General features: G+C 45.7%; 1 pseudogene; it reads right to left on the bottom strand.

Annotated features, from left to right (window-relative positions):
• Positions 1 to 4,955: 4,955 nt before the first annotated feature.
• Positions 4,956 to 21,044, bottom strand: part of LOC109885475 (secretagogin-like) — a 24,026-nt pseudogene continuing 7,937 nt past the window's right edge.

The following is a 21,044-nucleotide window of genomic DNA, read 5'->3' as shown; positions in this document are numbered from 1 at the left end:
GAGACAGAGAGTAGACTTGTCCGTCTAGACTGAGACAGAGAGTAGGCTTGTCCGTCTAGACTGAGACAGAGAGTAGGCTTGTCTGTCTAGACTGAGACAGAGAGTAGGCTTGTCCGTCTAGACTGAGACAGAGAGTAGGCTTGTCCGTCTAGACTGAGACAGAGAGTAGGCTTGTCCGTCAAAGACTGAGACAGATAGCAGTCTTGTCTGTCGAGACTGAGACAGAGAGTTGACTGAAACAGAGAGTAGACTGAGACAGAGAGTAGACTGAGACAGAGAGTAGGCTTGTCCGTATAGACTGAGACAGAGAGTAGACTGAGACAGAGAGCCTCCTCTAGGGGGGTAGCTGGTCCTCCTCTAGGGGGGTAGCTGGTCCTCCTCTAGGGGGGTAGCTGGTCCTCCTCTAGGGAGGTAGCTGGTCCTCCTCTAGGGGGGTAGCTGGTCCTCCTCTAGGGGGGTAGCTGGTCCTCCTCTAGGGGGGTAGCTGGTCCTCCTCTAGGGGGGTAGCTGGTCCTCCTCTAGGGGGGTAGCTGGTCCTCCTCTAGGGGGGTAGCTGGTCCTCCTCTAGGGGGGTTGCTGGTCCTCCTCTAGGGAGGTAGCTGGTCCTCCTCTAGGGGGGTAGCTGGTCCTCCTCTAGCGGGGTAGCTGGTCCTCCTCTAGGGAGGTAGCTGGTCCTCCTCTAGGGGGGTAGCTGGTCCTCCTCTAGGGGGGTAACTGGTCCTCCTCTAGGGGGGTAGCTGGTCCTCCTCTAGGGGGGTAGCTGGTCCTCCTCTAGGGGGGTAACTGGTCCTCCTCTAGGGGGGTAGCTGGTCCTCCTCTAGGGGGGTAGCTGGTCCTCCTCTAGGGGGGTAACTATGTTGATAATTATCACACATTTTAGTTTCAGAGCTCAGCTAAAAAAGTGTGAACTTTTTTTGTATTTCTGTTCAGTTCTATTTGTGGACCACAGGAAGGGCTTCTGCATGTACAGCGGCTAATGTTGCTCCTAATCAACTAAACTAAACCATTCAAATCAAATCAAATCATAATGTATTGGTCACATACACATGGGTAGCAGTTATTGCGAGTGTAGTGAAATGCTTGTGCTGCTACTTCCGACTGTGCAGTAATATCTAACAAGTAATCTAAGAATTCCACAACAACTACCTAATACACACAAATCTATGTAAAGGAAAGGAATAAGAATATGTACATATAAATATATGGATGAGCAATGACAGAGCAGCACAGGCAAGATACAATAGACGGTATAAAATACAATATATACATATGAGATGAGTCGTGCAAGATATGTAAACACTATTAAAGTGGCATTATTAAAGTGACTAGTGATCCATTTATTAAAGTGGCCGATGAGTCTGTATGTAGGCAGCTGCCTCTCTGTGTTAGTGATGGCTGTGTAACATTCTGATGGCCTTGAGATTCTATATGCATTCTGAGCGTTTTGTCAAGTAACATAAAGACAGCATCTGACACAATATTGAGTTTTTCTCCAACATCCAATGAACTTCCTGTCAAGTGTTTTTTTAATTTGATTTTTTTTTATCCAATTAGATCAGCGCATGGTTTTATCAGCTGCTTATACAGGAAATCCCCCAAGATGTAGTTTCCTGTCACGAAACAGAAAATAAAGTGAATGTATCTGTTTTGTACCATAGCAGTTTGTCGTTTCCTTTCTGTATACCGGCGATGTACGGAAACACACCAGATGTTGATGACTAAACCATGTTTGTTCTGTCAGGTGGACGCTGATTGAGATATCCCACCCACCCAACCACTCCTGAATGAATGAATGGGTTTCTATGGTGACCTAAACTCTCAACTGGAGCACAAGCTGCTGTCACTTCATTACACCTACGTTCCAAATGGAACCCTATTCCCTATATATAGTGCACTACTTTAGACCAGGACCAAATGGAACCCTATTCCCTATATAGTGCACTACTTTAGACCAGGACCAAATGGAACCCTATTCCCTATATAGTGCACTACTTTAGACCAGGACCAAATGGAACCATATTCCCTATATAGTGCACTACTTTAGACCAGGACCAAATGGAACCATATTCCCTATATAGTGCACTACTTTAGACCAGGACCAAATGGAACCCTATTCCCTATATAGTGCACTACTTTAGACCAGGACCAAATGGAACCATATTCCCTATATAGTGCACTACTTTAGACCAGGACCAAATGGAACCCTATTCCCTATATAGTGCACTACTTTTGACCAAAGCCCTACGAGCCACTCCCCTACACAACATTTACATAAGGACTCTCTCATCTGTCCATTGATGGATCTGAATACAGCTGGAATGTTTTCAAGGAGTAGTATACTGTACTACATTACTGTAGTATACTTCCCTCTCTAACCCAGCAAACAGACCATACACACCATTACTGTAGTATACTTCCCTCTCTAACCCAGCAAACAGACCATACACACCATTACTGTAGTATACTTCCCTCTCTAACCCAGCAAACAGACCATACACACCATTACTGTAGTATACTTCCCTCTCTAACCCAGCAAACAGACCATACACACCATTACTGTAGTATACTTCCCTCTCTCTCCCAGCAAACAGACCATACAAACCATTACTGTAGTATACTTCCCTCTCTCTCCCAGCAAACAGACCATACACACCATTACTGTAGTATACTTCCCTCTCTAACCCAGCAAACAGACCATACAAACCATTACTGTAGTATACTTCCCTCTCTAACCCAGCAAACAGACCATACACACCACTACTGTAGTATACTTCCCTCTCTAACCCAGCAAACAGACCATACACACCATTACTGTAGTATACTTCCCTCTCTAACCCAGCAAACAGACCATACACACCATTACTGTAGTATACTTCCCTCTCTAACCCAGCAAACAGACCATACACACCATTACTGTAGTATACTTCCCTCTCTAACCCAGCAAACAGACCATACACACCATTACTGTAGTATACTTCCCTCTCTAACCCAGCAAACAGACCATACACACCATTACTGTAGTATACTTCCCTCTCTAACCCAGCAAACAGACCATACACACCATTACTGTAGTATACTTCCCTCTCTAACCCAGCAAACAGACCATACACACCATTACTGTAGTATACTTCCCTCTCTAACCCAGCAAACAGACCATACACACCATTACTGTAGTATACTTCCCTCTCTAACCCAGCAAACAGACCATACAAACCATTACTGTAGTACACTTCCCTCTCTAACCCAGCAAACAGACCATACACACCATTACTGTAGTATACTTCCCTCTCTAACCCAGCAAACAGACCATACAAACCATTACTGTAGTACACTTCCCTCTCTAACCCAGCAAACAGACCATACACACCATTACTGTAGTATACTTCCCTCTCTAACCCAGCAAACAGACCATACACACCATTACTGTAGTATACTTCCCTCTCTCTCCCAGCAAACAGACCACACACACCATTACTGTAGTATACTTCCCTCTCTAACCCAGCAAACAGACCATACAAACCATTACTGTAGTATACTTCCCTCTCTAACCCAGCAAACAGACCATACACACCATTACTGTAGTATACTTCCCTCTCTAACCCAGCAAACAGACCATACACACCATTACTGTAGTATACTTCCCTCTCTAACCCAGCAAACAGACCATACACACCATTACTGTAGTATACTTCCCTCTCTAACCCAGCAAACAGACCATACAAACCATTACTGTAGTATACTTCCCTCTCTAACCCAGCAAACAGACCATACAAACCATTACTGTAGTATACTTCGCTCTCTCTCCCAGCAAACAGACCATACAAACCATTACTGTAGTATACTTCCCTCTCTCTCCCAGCAAACAGACCATACACACCATTACTGTAGTATACTTCCCTCTCTCTCCCAGCAAACAGACCATACACACCATTACTGTAGTGTACTTCCCTCTCTAACCCAGCAAACAGACCATACAAACCATTACTGTAGTATACTTCCCTCTCTCACCCAGCAAACAGACCATACACACCATTACTGTAGTATACTTCCCTCTCTAACCCAGCAAACAGACCATACAAACCATTACTGTAGTATACTTCCCTCTCTCTCCCAGCAAACAGACCATACACACCATTACTGTAGTATACTTCCCTCTCTAACCCAGCAAACAGACCATACACACCATTACTGTAGTATACTTCCCTCTCTAACCCAGCAAACAGACCATACAAACCATTACTGTAGTATACTTCCCTCTCTCTCCCAGCAAACAGACCATACAAACCATTACTGTAGTATACTTCCCTCTCTCTCCCAGCAAACAGACCATACAAACCATTACTGTAGTATACTTCCCTCTCTCTCCCAGCAAACAGACCATACAAACCATTACTGTAGTATACTTCCCTCTCTCTCCCAGCAAACAGACCATACAAACCATTACTGTAGTATACTTCCCTCTCTCTCCCAGCAAACAGACCATACAAACCATTACTGTAGTATACTTCCCTCTCTCTCCCAGCAAACAGACCATACAAACCATTACTGTAGTATACTTCCCTCTCTCTCCCAGCAAACAGACCATACAAACCATTACTGTAGTATACTTCCCTCTCTAACCCAGCAAACAGACCATACAAACCAGTACTGTAGTATACTTCCCTCTCTAACCCAGCAAACAGACCATACAAACCATTACTGTAGTATACTTCCCTCTCTAACCCAGCAAACAGACCATACAAACCATTACTGTAGTACACTTCCCTCTCTAACCCAGCAAACAGACCATACAAACCATTACTGTAGTATACTTCCCTCTCTCTCCCAGCAAACAGACCATACACACCATTACTGTAGTATACTTCCCTCTCTCTCCCAGCAAACAGACCATACACACAGGCAATATTGTACACACTAATGTTAAATGTATCTGGAACATAGTACACAACACCAAGTGCCACTATTCTTGATTTAATTATCATTGTTAAACATCATCATATAATATTAAAAACAGCAACTCACCTAATGTACAATACAGTACTACACTTACATGCAAATTGCCCAATAGCCAGCTATGGCCAGGCCAACAAAACACAACGAGAAAAATATAAGCATAATTCACAACACAGTCTTGAACATTGAGCCCTCTCCTGCTTTTTCAAATAGATACACTTTAATTTACCAGTAGGCCAGCTGTATTATTCTGTATTAATTTACCAGTAGGCCAGCTGTATTATTCTGTATTAATTTACCAGTAGACTACCTGTATTATTCTGTATTAATTTACCAGTAGGCCAGCTGTATTATTCTGTATTAATTTACCAGTAGGCCAGCTGTATTATTCTGTATTAACGTGAATCTATCACAAGAAAATACAACTGATCATTCAGAACAGTGCTAGTTCTACAACATGCTAAAACAATGGCAGCTGTTGTCTTCTTTGTTTTTGAAGATTGGACATACAGTTCTGGGTGTTCTGGATGCATCAGAGTGAGGGGAAGGATCCGTTCTGGGTGTTCTGGATGCATCAGAGTGAGGGGAAGGATCCGTTCTGGGTGTTCTGGATGCATCAGAGTGAGGGGAAGGATCCGTTCTGGGTGTTCTGGATGCATCACAGTTAAGGGAAGGATCCGTTCTGGGTGTTCTGGATGCATCACAGTGAAGGGAAGGATCCGTTCTGGGTGTTCTGGATGCATCACAGTGAAGGGAAGGATCCGTTCTGGGTGTTCTGGATGCATCACAGTGAAGGGAAGGATCCGTTCTGGGTGTTCTGGATGCATCAGAGTGAGGGGAAGGATCCGTTCTGGGTGTTCTGGATGCATCAGAGTGAGGGGAAGGATCCGTTCTGGGTGTTCTGGATGCATCAGAGTGAGGGGAAGGATCCGTTCTGGGTGTTCTGGATGCATCAGAGTGAAGGGAATGATCAGTAGTTAGAGGTCTTCTCTGCACGGGGAAGACTAGGCCTTATTGGGCTTCATTCCCAGGCACAGCGCTAGCTCATTCCTCTGGATCTTTCCATCTTTGTTGACGTCACAGTGTCCCAGCAGCATAGCCCTCAGTTTGTCCAGCTCTGGACCAGTGATGCTGGGCTGGATGGAAGATCAACAGGTAAAATACATTAGTAGTGAAACTATGTTTAGATGTATTTTATATTGCACAAAAATTGCTCTACCGGGACAATAAAGATCTATTGAATGTGTGGGCTAAAGTTATCGTATTCTGTTCAATGAGGTCAAGAGGTGAAGGTCAAGGAGCATTCCATCTGTTGTAGATGGATACAGAGGACACTGGACACAATATATGTCCTTTAGGACAGAGGACACAATATATGTCCTTTAGGACAGAGGACACTGGACACAATATATGTCCTTATGGCCAGCCAGGACAGAGAACACTGGACACAATAGATGTCCTTAGGGCCAGACAGGACAGAGTACACAGTAGATGTCCTTAGGGCCAGCCAGGACAGAGGACACTGGACACAATAGATGTCCTTATGGCCAGCCAGGACAGAGAACACTGGACACAATAGATGTCCTTAGGGCCAGCCAGGACAGAGTACACAGTAGATGTCCTTAGGGCCAGCCAGGACAGAGGACACTGGACACAATAGATGTCCTTATGGCCAGCCAGGACAGAGAACACTGGACACAGTAGATGTCCTTAGGGCCAGACAGGACAGAGGACACTGAACACAGTAGATGTCCTTAGGGCCAGCCAGGACAGAGGACACTGGACACAGTAGATGTCCTTAGGGCCAGCCGGGACAGAGTACACAGTAGATGTCCTTAGGGCCAGCCAGGACAGAGGACACTGGACACAGTAGATGTCCTTAGGGCCAGCCAGGACAGAGAACACTGGACACAGTAGATGTCCTTAGGGCCAGCCAGGACAGAGGACACAGTAGATGTCCTTATGGCCAGACAGGACAGAGGACACTGGACACAATAGATGTCCTTAGGGCCAACCAGGACAGAGGACACTGGACACAGTAGATGTCTTTATGGCCAACCAGGACAGAGTACACAATAGATGTCCTTAGGGCCAGACAGAACAGAATTTTTAATTTGACCTTTATTTAACTAGGCAAGTCAGTTAAGAACAAATTCTTATTTTACAATGACGGCCTAGGAACTGTGGGTTAACTGCCTGTTCAGGGGCAGAACGACAGATTCGTACCTTGTCAGAAGACACTGGACACAATAGATGTCCTTATGGCCATCCAGGTCAGATGTTCATAACAACAACATACATATATGCTCTCTCTAATTCTCTCTTTCTTTCTTTCTCTCTCTCGGAGGACCTGAGCCCTAGGACCATGCCCCAGGACTACCTGACATGATGACTCCTTGCTGTCCCCAGTCCATCTGACCGTGCTGCTGCTCCAGTTTCAACTGTTCTGCCTTATTATTATACGACCATGCTGGTTATTTATGAACATTTGAACATCTTGGCCATGTTCTGTTATAATCTCCACCCGGCACAGCCAGAAGAGGACTGGCCACCCCACATAGCCTGGTTCCTCTCTAGGTTTCTTCCTAGGTTTTGGCCTTTCTAGGGAGTTTTTCCTAGCCACCGTGCTTCTACACCTGCATTGCTTGCTGTTTGGGGTTTTAGGCTGGGTTTCTGTACAGCACTTTGAGATATCAGCTGATGTACGAAGGGCTATATCAATACATTTGATTTGATTTTGATTTGATTTGAAAAATAAAAATGTGATTTGATTTGATTTGATACACAACAGGTAGCATGTTAAGACGGACTCATAAAGATATACAACACAACAGGATAAAACAATAGACACTTTATTCTACCTTTCTGAACACAATATTGTCCCACGTGACCTTTACAAAGACATATTGTCGATTATAATAGGAGCATGTTTGTGGCACATTCATAAAGATATTGTCTAATATTCTTCCCCACAACTTACCCTGACCAGTTCCATCATGTCTTTTACAAAGCCATCCACCTCTGGTCCTTCCAAAGCGCCGGTGTTACTCTGACCAATGGAGAAGAGAGAACATAGAACTCATTAAAAGCTCCGGTGTTACTCTGACCAATGGAGAAGAGAGAACATAGAACTCATTAAAAGCTCCGGTGTTACTCTGACCAATGGAGAAGAGAGAACATAGAACTCATTAAAAGCTCCGGTGTTACTCTGACCAATGGAGAAGAGAGAACATAGAACTCATTAAAAGCTCCGGTGTTACTCTGACCAATGGAGAAGAGAGAACATAGAACTCATTAAAAGCTCCGGTGTTACTCTGACCAATGGAGAAGAGAGAACATAGAACTCATTAAAAGCTCCGGTGTTACTCTGACCAATGGAGAAGAGAGAACATAGAACTCATTAAAAGCTCCGGTGTTACTCTGACCAATGGAGAAGAGAGAACATAGAACTCATTAAAAGCTCCGGTGTTACTCTGACCAATGGAGAAGAGAGAACATAGAACTCATTAAAAGCTCCGGTGTTACTCTGACCAATGGAGAAGAGAGAACATAGAACTCATTAAAAGCTCCGGTGTTACTCTGACCAATGGAGAAGAGAGAACATAGAACTCATTAAAAGCTCCGGTGTTACTCTGACCAATGGAGAAGAGAGAACATAAAACTCATTAAAAGAGCATCATGTCAAAATTCTAATCTCTCTTCTCTGAATGCAGACCAAACATCCTTGTTTTGCAACTCGTATTTAATTTACAGACCACATAGAGGAAGCAGTTGCCCTGCAAACCAAATCTAACATCCCAGCCCCGAGGGTACTCTGTCTGTACTCACAACATCATAGTGGTTGAATATTTTGTCAAAGTCTCTCTTTCTGTCTTCTTGACTGGAGGCCTGTAAACAGAGTCAATTTATGGTTAGTTTCATTTTCCATCTTCCTAGGAAGATTTAGCAGAGTAATGTAATGAACATTAGGAGAAACACATCAACTGAACTCACATCCATTTTGAACTGTAGCATGAAATTCTCTTCTAGAGCCAGGATCCTAAAGGAAAACAGGAAACAACAGTTTGATCAAGCAAAACAACACAGTCAGAAAAGGTATTGGTACTACAATATACAGTCAATCAGAAGTACCTGACCAAACGGTTCAGTATTCAGAATTGTAATAGAGTCAATCAGAAGTACCTGGCCAAACGGTTCAGTAATTCAGAATTGTAATAGAGTCAATCAGAAGTACCTGGACAAACGGTTCAGTATTCAGAATTGTAATAGAGTCAATCAGAAGTACCTGGCCAAACGGTTCAGTAATTCAGAATTGTAATAGAGTCAATCAGAAGTACCTGGCCAAACGGTTCATTATTCAGAATTGCAATAGAGTCAATTAGAAGTACCTGACAAAATGGTTCAGTATTCAGAATTGCAATAGAGTCAATCAGAAGTACCTGACCAAACGGTTCAGTATTCAGAATTGTAATAGAGTCAATCAGAAGTACCTGACCAAACGGTTCAGTATTCAGAATTGTAATAGAGTCAATCAGAAGTACCTGGCCAAACGGTTCAGTATTCAGAATTGTAATAGAGTCAATCAGAAGTACCTGACCAAACGGTTCAGTATTCAGAATTGTAATAGAGTCAATCAGAAGTACCTGACCAAACGGTTCAGTATTCAGAATTGTAATAGAGTCAATTAGAAGTACCTGACCAAACGGTTCAGTATTCAGAATTGTAATAGAGTCAATCAGAAGTACCTGACCAAACGGTTCAGTATTCAGAATTGTAATAGAGTCAATCAGAAGTACCTGACCAAACGGTTCAGTATTCAGAATTGTAATAGAGTCAATCAGAAGTACCTGACCAAACGGTTCAGTATTCAGAATTGTAATAGAGTCAATCAGAAGTACCTGACCAAACGGTTCAGTATTCAGAATTGTAATAGAGTCAATCAGAAGTACCTGACCAAACGGTTCAGTATTCAGAATTGTAATAGAGTCAATCAGAAGTACCTGACCAAACGGTTCAGTATTCAGAATTGTAATAGAGTCAATCAGAAGTACCTGACCAAACGGTTCAGTAATTCAGAATTGTAATAGAGTCAATCAGAAGTACCTGACCAAACGGTTCAGTATTCAGAATTGTAATAGAGTCAGTCAGAAGTACCTGGACAAATCGTTCAGATCCAAGCGACCGTCCTTATTTTTGTCAAAAATCTTCATCTGTTAGAAAAAAAGGAATTGATGCATAATAATACATGTGCCATTTTAGACCAACGGAGATATTAAATATATTTAGCGATTACTGGTTTCCCTGCTTAAAAAAGACAACTAAACATGGTTGTCAATGGTTCAGATCTGAGCAGAAATAAACACATGTTGACGCATGTTACTGTTTTTCATTATGAATCTTGTTCTGGGAGCAGCTCTGCAGAGTGGGTCACTAGCTGGCAGAGACACAACGTGATTAAACCCAACCCTAACCTTAACCACACTGCTAAGCCTAATGCCTAACCCTAACCTTAACCACACTGCTAAGCCTAATGCCTAACCCTAACCTTAACCACACTGCTAAGCCTAATGCCTAACTTTAACCACACTGCTAAGCCTAATGCCTAACCCTAACCTTAACCACACTGCTAAGCCTAATGCCTAACCCTAACCTTAACCACACTGCTAAGCCTAATGCCTAACCCTAACCTTAACCACACTGCTAACCCTAATGCCTAACTTTAACCACACTGCTAACCCTAATGTCTAACCCTAACCTTAACCACACTGCTAAGCATAATGCCTAACCCTAACCTTAACCACACTGCTAAGCATAATGCCTAACCCTAACCTTAACCACACTGCTAAGCCTAATGCCTAACCCTAACCTTAACCACACTGCTAAGCCTAATGCCTAACCCTAACCTTAACCACACTGCTAACCCTAATGCCTAACTTTAACCACACTGCTAACCCTAATGCCTAACCCTAACCTTAACCACACTGCTAAGCCTAATGCCTAACCCTAACCTTAACCACACTGCTAACCCTAATGCCTAACTTTAACCACACTGCTAAGCCTAATGCCTAATCCTAACCTTACCCACACTGCTAAGCCTAATGCCTAACCTTAACCACGCTGCTAAGCCTAATGCCTAACCTTAACCACACTGCTAAGCCTAATGCCTAATCCTAACCTTACCCACACTGCTAAGCCTAATGCCTAACCCTAACCTTAACCACACTGCTAAGCCTAATGCCTAACCTTAACCACACTGCTAAGCCTAATGCCTAACCCTAACCTTAACCACACTGCTAAGCCTAATGCCTAACCCTAACCTTAACCACACTGCTAAGCCTAATGCCTAACCCTAACCTTAACCACACTGCTAAGCCTAATGCCTAACCCTAACCTTAACCACACTGCTAACCCTAATGCCTAACCCTAATCACACTGCTAAGCCTAATGCCTAACACTAACCTTAACCACGCTGCTAAGCCTAATGCCTAACCTTAACCACACTGCTAAGCCTAATGCCTAATGCCTAACCCTAACCTTAACCACACTGCTAAGCCTAATGCCTAACCATAACCTTAACCACACTGTTAACCCTAATGCCTAACCCTAACCTTAACCACACTGCTAAGCCTAATGCCTAACCCTAACCTTAACCACGCTGCTAAGCCTAATGCCTAACCTTAACCACACTGCTAAGCCTAATCCTAACCTTAACCACGCTACTAAGCCTAATGCCTAACCTTAACCACGCTGCTAAGCCTAATGCCTAACCTTAACCACGCTGCTAAGCCTAATGCCTAACCTTAACCACACTGCTAAGCCTAATGCCTAATCCTAACCTTACCCACACTGCTAAGCCTAATGCCTAACCTTAACCATGCTGCTAAGCCTAATGCTTAATCCTAACCTTACCCACACTGCTAAGCCTAATGCCTAATCCTAACCTTACCCACACTGCTAAGCCTAATGCCTAACCTTAACCATGCTGCTAAGCCTAATGCCTAACCTTACCCACACTGCTAAGCCTAATGGTTTCTTGGTTTCATGCATGTTAACATTAGAAGCCTCCTCCCTAAGTTTGTTCTATTCACTGCTTTAGCACACTCTGCCAACCCGGATGTTCTAGCTGTGTCTGAATCCTGGCTTAGGAAGACCACCAAAAATTCAGACATTTTAATTCCAAACTACAACATTTTCAGACAAGATAGAACTGCCAAAGGGGGCGGTGTTGCAATCTACTGCAAAGATAGCCTGCAGAGTTCTGTCCTACTATCCAGTTCTGTACCCAAACAATTTGAACTTCTACTTTTAAAAATCCACCTCTCTAAAAACAAGTCTCTCACCGTTGCCGCCTGCTATAGACCACCCTCTGCCCCCAGCTGTGCTCTGGACACCATATGTGAACTGATTGCCCCCCATCTATCTTCAGAGTTCGTGCTGCTAGGCGACCTAAACTGGAACATGCTTAACACCCCAGCCATCCTACAATCTAAACTTGATGCCCTCAATCTCACACAAATTATCAATGAACCTACCAGGTACCTCCCCAAAGCCTTAAACACGGGTACCCTCATAGATATCATCCTAACCAACTTCCCCTCTAAATACACCTCTGCTGTCTTCAACCAAGATCTCAGCGATCACTGCCTCATTGCCTGCATCCGTAATGGGTCAGCGGTCAAACGACCTCCACTCATCACTGTAAAACGCTCCCTGAAACACTTCTGCGAGCAGGCCTTTCTAATCGACCTGGCCGGGGTATCCTGGAAGGATATTGATCTCATCCCGTCAGTAGAGGATGCCTGGATATTTTTTTTAAATGCCTTCCTAACCATCTTAAATAAACATGCCCCATTCAAGAAATTTAGAACCAGGAAAAGATATAGCCCTTGGTTCTCCCCAGACCTGACTGCCCTTAACCAACACAAAAACATCCTATGGCGTTCTGCATTAGCATCGAACAGCCCCCGTGATATGCAGCTGTTCAGGGAAGCTAGAAACCATTATACACAGGGAGTTAGAAAAGCCAAGGCTAGCTTTTTCAAGCAGAAATTTGCTTCCTGCAACACTAACTCAAAAAAGTTCTGGGACACTGTAAAGTCCATGGAGAATAAGAACACCTCCTCCCAGCTGCCCACTGCACTGAAGATAGGAAACACTGTCACCACTGATAAATCCACCATAATTGAGAATTTCAATAAGCATTTTTCTACGGCTGGCCATGCTTTCCACCTGGCTACTCCTACCCCGGACAACAGCACTGCACCCCCAACAGCAACTCGCCCAAGCCTTCCCCATTTCTCCTTCTCCCAAATCCATTCAGCTGATGTTCTGAAAGAGCTGCAAAATCTGGACCCCTACAAATCAGCCGGGCTAGACAATCTGGACCCTTTCTTTCTAAAATTATCTGCCGAAATTGTTGCCACCCCTATTACTAGCCTGTTCAACCTCTCTTTCGTGTCGTCTGAGATTCCCAAAGATTGGAAAGCAGCTGCGGTCATCCCCCTCTTCAAAGGGAGGGACACTCTTGACCCAAACTGCTACAGACCTATATCTATCCTACCGTGCCTTTCTAAGGTCTTCGAAAGCCAAGTCAACAAACAGATTACCGACCATTTCGAATCTCACCATACCTTCTCTGCTATGCAATCTGGTTTCAGAGCTGGTCATGGGTGCACCTCAGCCACGCTCAAGGTCCTAAACGATATCTTAAACGCCATCGATAAGAAACATTACTGTGCAGCCGTATTCATTGATCTGGCCAAGGCTTTCGACTCTGTCAATCACCATATCCTCATCGGCAGACTCGACAGCCTTGGTTTCTCAAATGATTGCCTCGCCTGGTTCACCAACTACTTCTCTGATAGAGTTCAGTGTGTCAAATCGGAGGGTCTGCTGTCCGGACCTCTGGCAGTCTCTATGGGGGTGCCACAGGGTTCAATTCTTGGACCGACTCTCTTCTCTGTATACATCAATGAGGTCGCTCTTGCTGCTGGTGAGTCCCTGATCCACCTCTACGCAGACGACACCATTCTGTATACTTCCGGCCCTTCTTTGGACACTGTGTTAACAACCCTCCAGGCAAGCTTCAATGCCATACAACTCTCCTTCCGTGGCCTCCAATTGCTCTTAAATACAAGTAAAACTAAATGCATGCTCTTCAACCGATCGCTACCTGCACCTACCCGCCTGTCCAACATCACTACTCTGGACGGCTCTGACTTAGAATACGTGGACAACTACAAATACTTAGGTGTCTGGTTAGACCGTAAACTCTCCTTCCAGACCCATATCAAACATCTCCAATCCAAAGTTAAATCTAGAATTGGCTTCCTATTTCGCAACAAAGCATCCTTCACTCATGCTGCCAAACATACCCTTGTAAAACTGACCATCCTACCAATCCTCGACTTTGGCGATGTCATTTACAAAATAGCCTCCAATACCCTACTCAACAAATTGGATGCAGTCTATCACAGTGCAATCCGTTTTATCACCAAAGCCCCATATACTACCCACCATTGTGACCTGTACGCTCTCGTTGGCTGGCCCTCGCTTCATACTTGTCGCCAAACCCACTGGCTCCATGTCATCTACAAGACCCTGCTAGGTAAAGTCCCCCCTTATCTCAGCTCGCTGGTCACCATAGCATCTCCCACCTGTAGCACACGCTCCAGCAGGTATATCTCTCTAGTCACCCCCAGAACCAATTCTTTCTTTGGCCGCCTCTCCTTCCAGTTCTCTGCTGCCAATTACTGGAACGAACTACAAAAATCTCTGAAACTAGAAACACTTATCTCCCTCACTAGCTTTAAGCACCAACTGTCAGAGTAGCTCACAGATTACTGCACCTGTACATAGCCCACCTATAATTTAGCCCAAACAACTACCTCTTTCCCAACTGTATTTAATTTTAATTTATTTATTTATTTTGCTCCTTTGCACCCCATTATTTTTATTTCTACTTTGCACATTCTTCCATTGCAAAACTACCATTCCAGTATTTTACTTGCTATATTGTATTTACTTTGCCATCATGGCCTTTTTTGCCTTTACCTCCCTTCTCACCTCATTTGCTCACATTGTATATAGACTTGTTTATACTGCATTATTGACTGTATGTTTGTTTTTACTTCATGTGTAACTCTGTGTCGTTTTATCTGTCGAACTGCTTTGCTTTATCTTGGCCAGGTCGCAATTGTAAATGAGAACTTGTTCTCAACTTGCCTACCTGGTTAAATAAAGGTTAAATAAATAAATAAATAAATAAATAATGCCTAACCTTAACCATGCTGCTAAGCCTAATGCCTAATCCTAACCTTACCCACACTGCTAAGCCTAATGCCTAATCCTAACCTTACCCAGACTGCTAAGCCTAATGCCTAATCCTAACCTTACCCACACTGCTAAGCCTAATGCCTAACCTTAACCATGCTGCTAAGCCTAATGCCTAACCTTACCCACACTGCTAAGCCTAATGCCTAATCCTAACCTTACCCACACTGCTAAGCCTAATGCCTAATCCTAACCTTACCCACACTGCTAATCCTAATGCCTAACCTTAACCATGCTGCTAAGCCTAATGCCTAACCTTAACCACACTGCTAAGCCTAATGCCTAACCTTAACCATGCTGCTAAGCCTAATGCCTAACCTTAACCACACTGCTAAGCCTAATGCCTAACCTTACCCACACTGCTAAGCCTAATGCGGCACATTTTTGTTTTCATACATTTTACAATATAGGCAATTTTGACTTTGCAGCTGGCCTATCTAAGGGGAAATCTCTCAGCTCTGCCTCCAAGACAAGACTCATGACAATAGAGGTCAACCTGCCATTTTGACTGCCTCTCTCTTTGAAAATAAATATGATACACAGGTTAGAAGTACTCTAACGAGAACGGGGTGATGCCAGACCAGGCCAGGATGAGAGACGGAATGGGGTGATGCCAGACCAGGCCAGGGTGAGAGACGGAATGGGGTGATGCCAGACCAGGCCAGGGTGAGAGACGGAATGGGGTGATGCCAGACCAGGCCAGGATGAGAGACAGAATGGGGTGATGCCAGACCAGGCCAGGGTGAGAGACGGAACGGGGTGATGCCAGACCAGGGCAGGATGAGAGACGGAACGTGGTGATACCAGACCAGGCCAAGGTGAGAGACAGAACAGGGTGATGCCAGACCAGGCCAAGGTGAGAGACAGACAGGGTGATGTCAGACCAGGCCAGGGTGAGAGACAGACACTGTGATTCCAGACCAGGCCAGGGTAGGAGACAGACAGGGCAGGGTGAGAGACAGACAGGGTGATACCAGACCAGGCCAGGGTGAGAGACAGACCAGGCCAGGGTGAGAGACAGACAGGGCAGGGTGAGAGACAGGGCAGGGTGATACCAGACCAGGCCAGGGTAGGAGACAGACAGGGCAGGGTAGGAGACAGACAGGGCAGGCTGAGTGACAGACAGAGTGAATCGGTAGGAGAGGTGTGACAGTCTCCCGCCAGACACTGGTAATCTAATATCTCAGTCTGTTAGATGAGATGATTAATACAGCTGGACAGAGTCATCTGCTGCTGGCTGCCACAACACAGCCCTGTCACAGTCCCAAATGACTCCCTATTCCCTATATAGTGTCCTACTTTTGACCAGGGCCCATAAGGAATAGGATGCCATTTGGGAACGCATTATCCTGTCTGATGAAATGGAGAGAGAGAGACCACATCAGGAATAGGATGCCATTTGGGAACGCATTATCCTGTCTGATGAAATGGAGAGAGAGAGACCACATCAGGAATAGGATGCCATTTGGGAACGCATTATCCTGTCTGATGAAATGGAGAGAGAGAGACCACATCAGGAATAGGATGCCATTTGGGAACGCATTATCCTGTCTGATGAAATGGAGAGAGAGAGACCACATCAGGCTGCAGGAGGAAGCCATTTCCTCCTCAGGGAAGACCATTTCCTCCTCAGGGAAGCCATTTCCTCCTCAGGGAAGCCATTTCCTCCTCAGGGAAGCCATTTCCTCTTCAGGGAAGCCATTTCCTCTTCAGGGAAGACCATTTAGAGCAGAAGTTAGAACGTTTCCAGAGAAGGGAACAAGCCTCAGGGTATAGATAAGACTGGAAAAACCAGTCGGTGACAGTATATTGCGATGACCCTTTGACAGGAGTCTGGGAACAAGCCTCAGGGTATAGATAAGACTGGAAAAACCAGTCGGTGACAGTATATTGCGATGACCCTTTGACAGGAGTCTGGGAACAAGCCACATCGGGACGGCAGGTAGTCTAGTTGTTGGAGTGTAGGGTCGGCAGGTAGCCTAGTGGTTAGAGTGTAGGGACGGCAGGTAGCCTAGTGGTTAGAGTGTAGGGACGGCAGGTAGCCTAGTGGTTAGAGTGTAGGGTCGGCAGGTAGCCTAGTGGTTAGAGTGTAGGGACGGCAGGTAGCCTAGTGGTTAGAGTGTAGGGACGGCAGGTAGCCTAGTGGTTAGAGTGTAGGGACGGCAGGTAGCCTAGTGGTTAGAGTGTAGGGACGGCAGGTAGTCTAGTTGTTGGAGTGTAGGGTCGGCAGGTAGCCTAGTGGTTAGAGTGTAGGGACGACAGGTAGTCTAGTGGTTAGAGCGGAGGGACGGCAGGTAGCCTAGTGGTTAGAGTGTAGGGTCGGCAGGTAGCCTAGTGGTTAGAGCGTAGGGACGGCAGGTAGCCTAGTGGTTAGAGTGGAGGGACGGCAGGTAGCCTAGTGGTTAGAGTGGAGGGACGGCAGGTAGCCTAGTGGTTAGAGTGTAGGGGCAGGCAGGTAGCCTAGTGGTTAGAGTGTAGGGTCGGCAGGTAGCCTAGTGGTTAGAGTGTAGGGGCAGGCAGGTAGCCTAGTGGTTAGAGTGTAGGGTCGGCAGGTAGCCTAGTGGTTAGAGTGTAGGGACGGCAGGTAGCCTAGTGGTTAGAGTGTAGGGTCGGCAGGTAGCCTAGTGGTTAGAGTGTAGGGACGGCAGGTAGTCTAGTGGTTAGAGTGTAGGGATGGCAGGTAGCCTAGTGGTTAGAGTGTAGGGACGGCAGGTAGCCTAGTGGTTAGAGTGTAGGGACGGCAGGTAGCCTAGTGGTTAGAGTGTAGCGGCGGCAGGTAGCCTAGTGGTTAGAGTGTAGGGTCGGCAGGTAGCCTAGTGGTTAGAGTGTAGGGTCGGCAGGTAGCCTAGTGGTTAGAGTGTAGGGACGGCAGGTAGCCTAGTGGTTAGAGTGTAGGGTCGGCAGGTAGCCTAGTGGTTAGAGTGTAGGGACGGCAGGTAGTCTAGTGGTTAGAGTGTAGGGTCGGCAGGTAGCCTAGTGGTTAGAGTGGAGGGGCAGGCAGGTAGCCTAGTGGTTAGAGTGTGGGGTTGGCAGGTAGCCTAATGGTTAGAGTGTAGGGACGGCAGGTAGTCTAGTGGTTAGAGTGTAGGGACGGCAGGTAGCCTAGTGGTTAGAGTGTAGGGATGGCAGGTAGCCTAGTGGTTAGATTGTAGGGACGGCAGGTAGCCTAGTGGTTAGAGTGTAGGGACGGCAGGTAGTCTAGTGGTTAGAGTGTAGGGACGACAGGTAGCCTAGTGGTTAGAGTGTAGGGACGGCAGGTAGTCTAGTGGTTAGAGTGTAGGGTCGGCAGGTAGCCTAGTGGTCAGAGTGTAGGGTCGGCAGGTAGTCTAGTGGTTAGAGTGTAGGGACGGCAGGTAACCTAGTGGTTAGATTGTAGGGACGGCAGGTAGCCTAGTGGTTAGAGTGTAGGGACGGCAGGTAGCCTAGTGGTTAGAGTGTAGGGACGGCAGGTAGCCTAGTGGTTAGAGTGTAGGGACGGCAGGTAGCCTAGTGGTTAGAGTGTAGGGACGGCAGGTAGCCTAGTGGTTAGAGTGTAGGGACGGCAGGTAGCCTAGTGGTTAGAGTGTAGGGACGGCAGGTAGCCTAGTGGTTAGAGTGTAGGGGCAGGCAGGTAGCCTAGTGGTTAGAGTGTAGGGACGGCAGGTAGCCTAGTGGTTAGAGTGTAGGGGCAGGCAGGTAGCCTAGTGGTTAGAGTGTAGGGACGGCAGGTAGCCTAGTGGTTAGAGTGTAGGGACGGCAGGTAGCCTAGTGGTTAGAGTGTAGGGGCGGCAGGTAGCCTAGTGGTTAGAGTGGAGGGGCGGCAGGTAGCCTAGTGGTTAGAGTGTAGGGACGGCAGGTAGCCTTGTGGTTAGATTGTAGGGGCGGCGGGTAGCCTAGTGGTTAGAGTGTAGGGACGGCTGGTAGACTAGTGGTTAGAGTGTAGGGGCAGGCAGGTAGTCTAGTGGTTAGAGTGTAGGGGCAGGCAGGTAGTCTAGTGGTTAGAGGGTAGAGGCGGCAGGTAGCCTAGTGGTTAGAGTGGAGGGATGGCAGGTAGCCTAGTGGTTAGAGGGTAGGGGCAGGCAGGTAGTCTAGTGGTTAGAGTGTAGGGGCAGGCAGGTAGCCTAGTGGTTAGAGTGTAGGGACAGGCAGGTAGCCTAGTGGTTAGAGTGTAGGGACAGGCAGGTAGCCTAGTGGTTAGAGTGTAGGGGCAGGCAGGTAGCCTAGTGGTTAGAGTGTAGGGGCAGGCAGGTAGCCTAGTGGTTAGAGTGTAGGGGCAGGCAGGTAGCCTAGTGGTTAGAGTGTAGGGACAGGCAGGTAGCATAGTGGTTAGAGTGTAGGGGCAGGCAGGTAGCCTAGTGGTTAGAGTGTAGGGGCAGGCAGGTAGCCTAGTGGTTAGAGTGTAGGGGCAGTAATGAACATCACTGCAACCAGATTTACCTGCTGAATCTATACCACGTTCAGTGACCTGAAAGGCACTCTGAAAGAACCACGAATGAGGTTCATTTACCCTGCATTAATGGTTCTAGAGACTGATGACTGCATTAGGTTGATTAGACGTAGTGCTTGAGTTATCTTATTTTACACACACTGGAGAGAGAGAGATCGTAAATCAGGGGGTGAGAGACTATAAAGACTGCATGTCATGGCCAAAAGGGACAGGAAGCATCCCAAGACTGGCAACAGGAACCAAGAGTATATCTTTAGTACAGGCCCTATGTTCCTCCAGGAACCAAGAGTATATCTTTAGTACAGGCCCTATGTTCCTCCAGGAACCAAGAGGATATCTTTAGTACAGGCCCTATGTTCCTCCAGGAACCAAGAGGATATCTTTAGTACAGGCCCTATGTTCCTCCAGGAACCAAGAGGATATCTTTAGTACAGGCCCTATGTTCCTCTAAGAACCAAGAGTATATCTTTAGTACAAGCCCTATGTTCCTCCAGGAACCAAGAGTATATCTTTAGTACAGGCCCTATGTTCCTCCAGGAACCAAGAGGATATCTTTAGTACAGGCCCTATGTTCCTCTAAGAACCAAGAGGATATATTTGTCACCTCCAGGAACCAAGAAGAACATATTATCAGCGTTTGCTTTGAAATAGTATTTATTAATTATGAAATTATGAAAAATATTAATAAGATTCCACCAATGAGGCCACTAGGGGGCGATATGGTCATTTGACGACAGGAAAGGGCTACGAGACTGTTGTTTTACCATTGCGTCTGTGTACTCGTCCAGTTTGCTGGAGGACACAGCCTTCCCGTGCTGCTGGAACAAGTCCTTCAGGAAACCCTGTTTACAAAGAAGGAGAGAGGAAATAAAAAGGGCATCGTTTATTGGTTTACTTCCTGATTCCCTGAAATCAGATCTAACATGGTTTATTGGTTTACTTCCTGATTCCCTGAAATCAGATCTAACATGGTTTATTGGTTTACTTCCTGATTCCCGGAAATCAGATCTAACATGGTTTATTGGTTTACTTCCTGATTCCCTGAAATCAGATCTAACATGGTTTATTGGTTTACTTCCTGATTCCCGGAAATCAGATCTAACATGGTTTATTGGTTTACTTCCTGATTCCCTGAAATCAGATCTAACATGGTTTATTGGTTTACTTCCTGATTCCCTGAAATCAGATCTAACATGGTTTATTGGTTTACTTCCTGATTCCCTGGTTTGATAAATATAAAGACATTACCTTCTGTGTGTAGGAGTGGAGTAAACATTACCTTCTGTGTGTAGGAGTGGAGTTAAACAACATTACCTTCTGTGTGTAGGAGTGG

The sequence above is a fragment of the Oncorhynchus kisutch genome, unplaced genomic scaffold, assembly GCF_002021735.2.
Source record: "Oncorhynchus kisutch isolate 150728-3 unplaced genomic scaffold, Okis_V2 scaffold4006, whole genome shotgun sequence".
NCBI lineage: Eukaryota > Metazoa > Chordata > Actinopteri > Salmoniformes > Salmonidae > Oncorhynchus > Oncorhynchus kisutch.
This window is presented reverse-complemented; position numbering and strand designations above follow the sequence as displayed.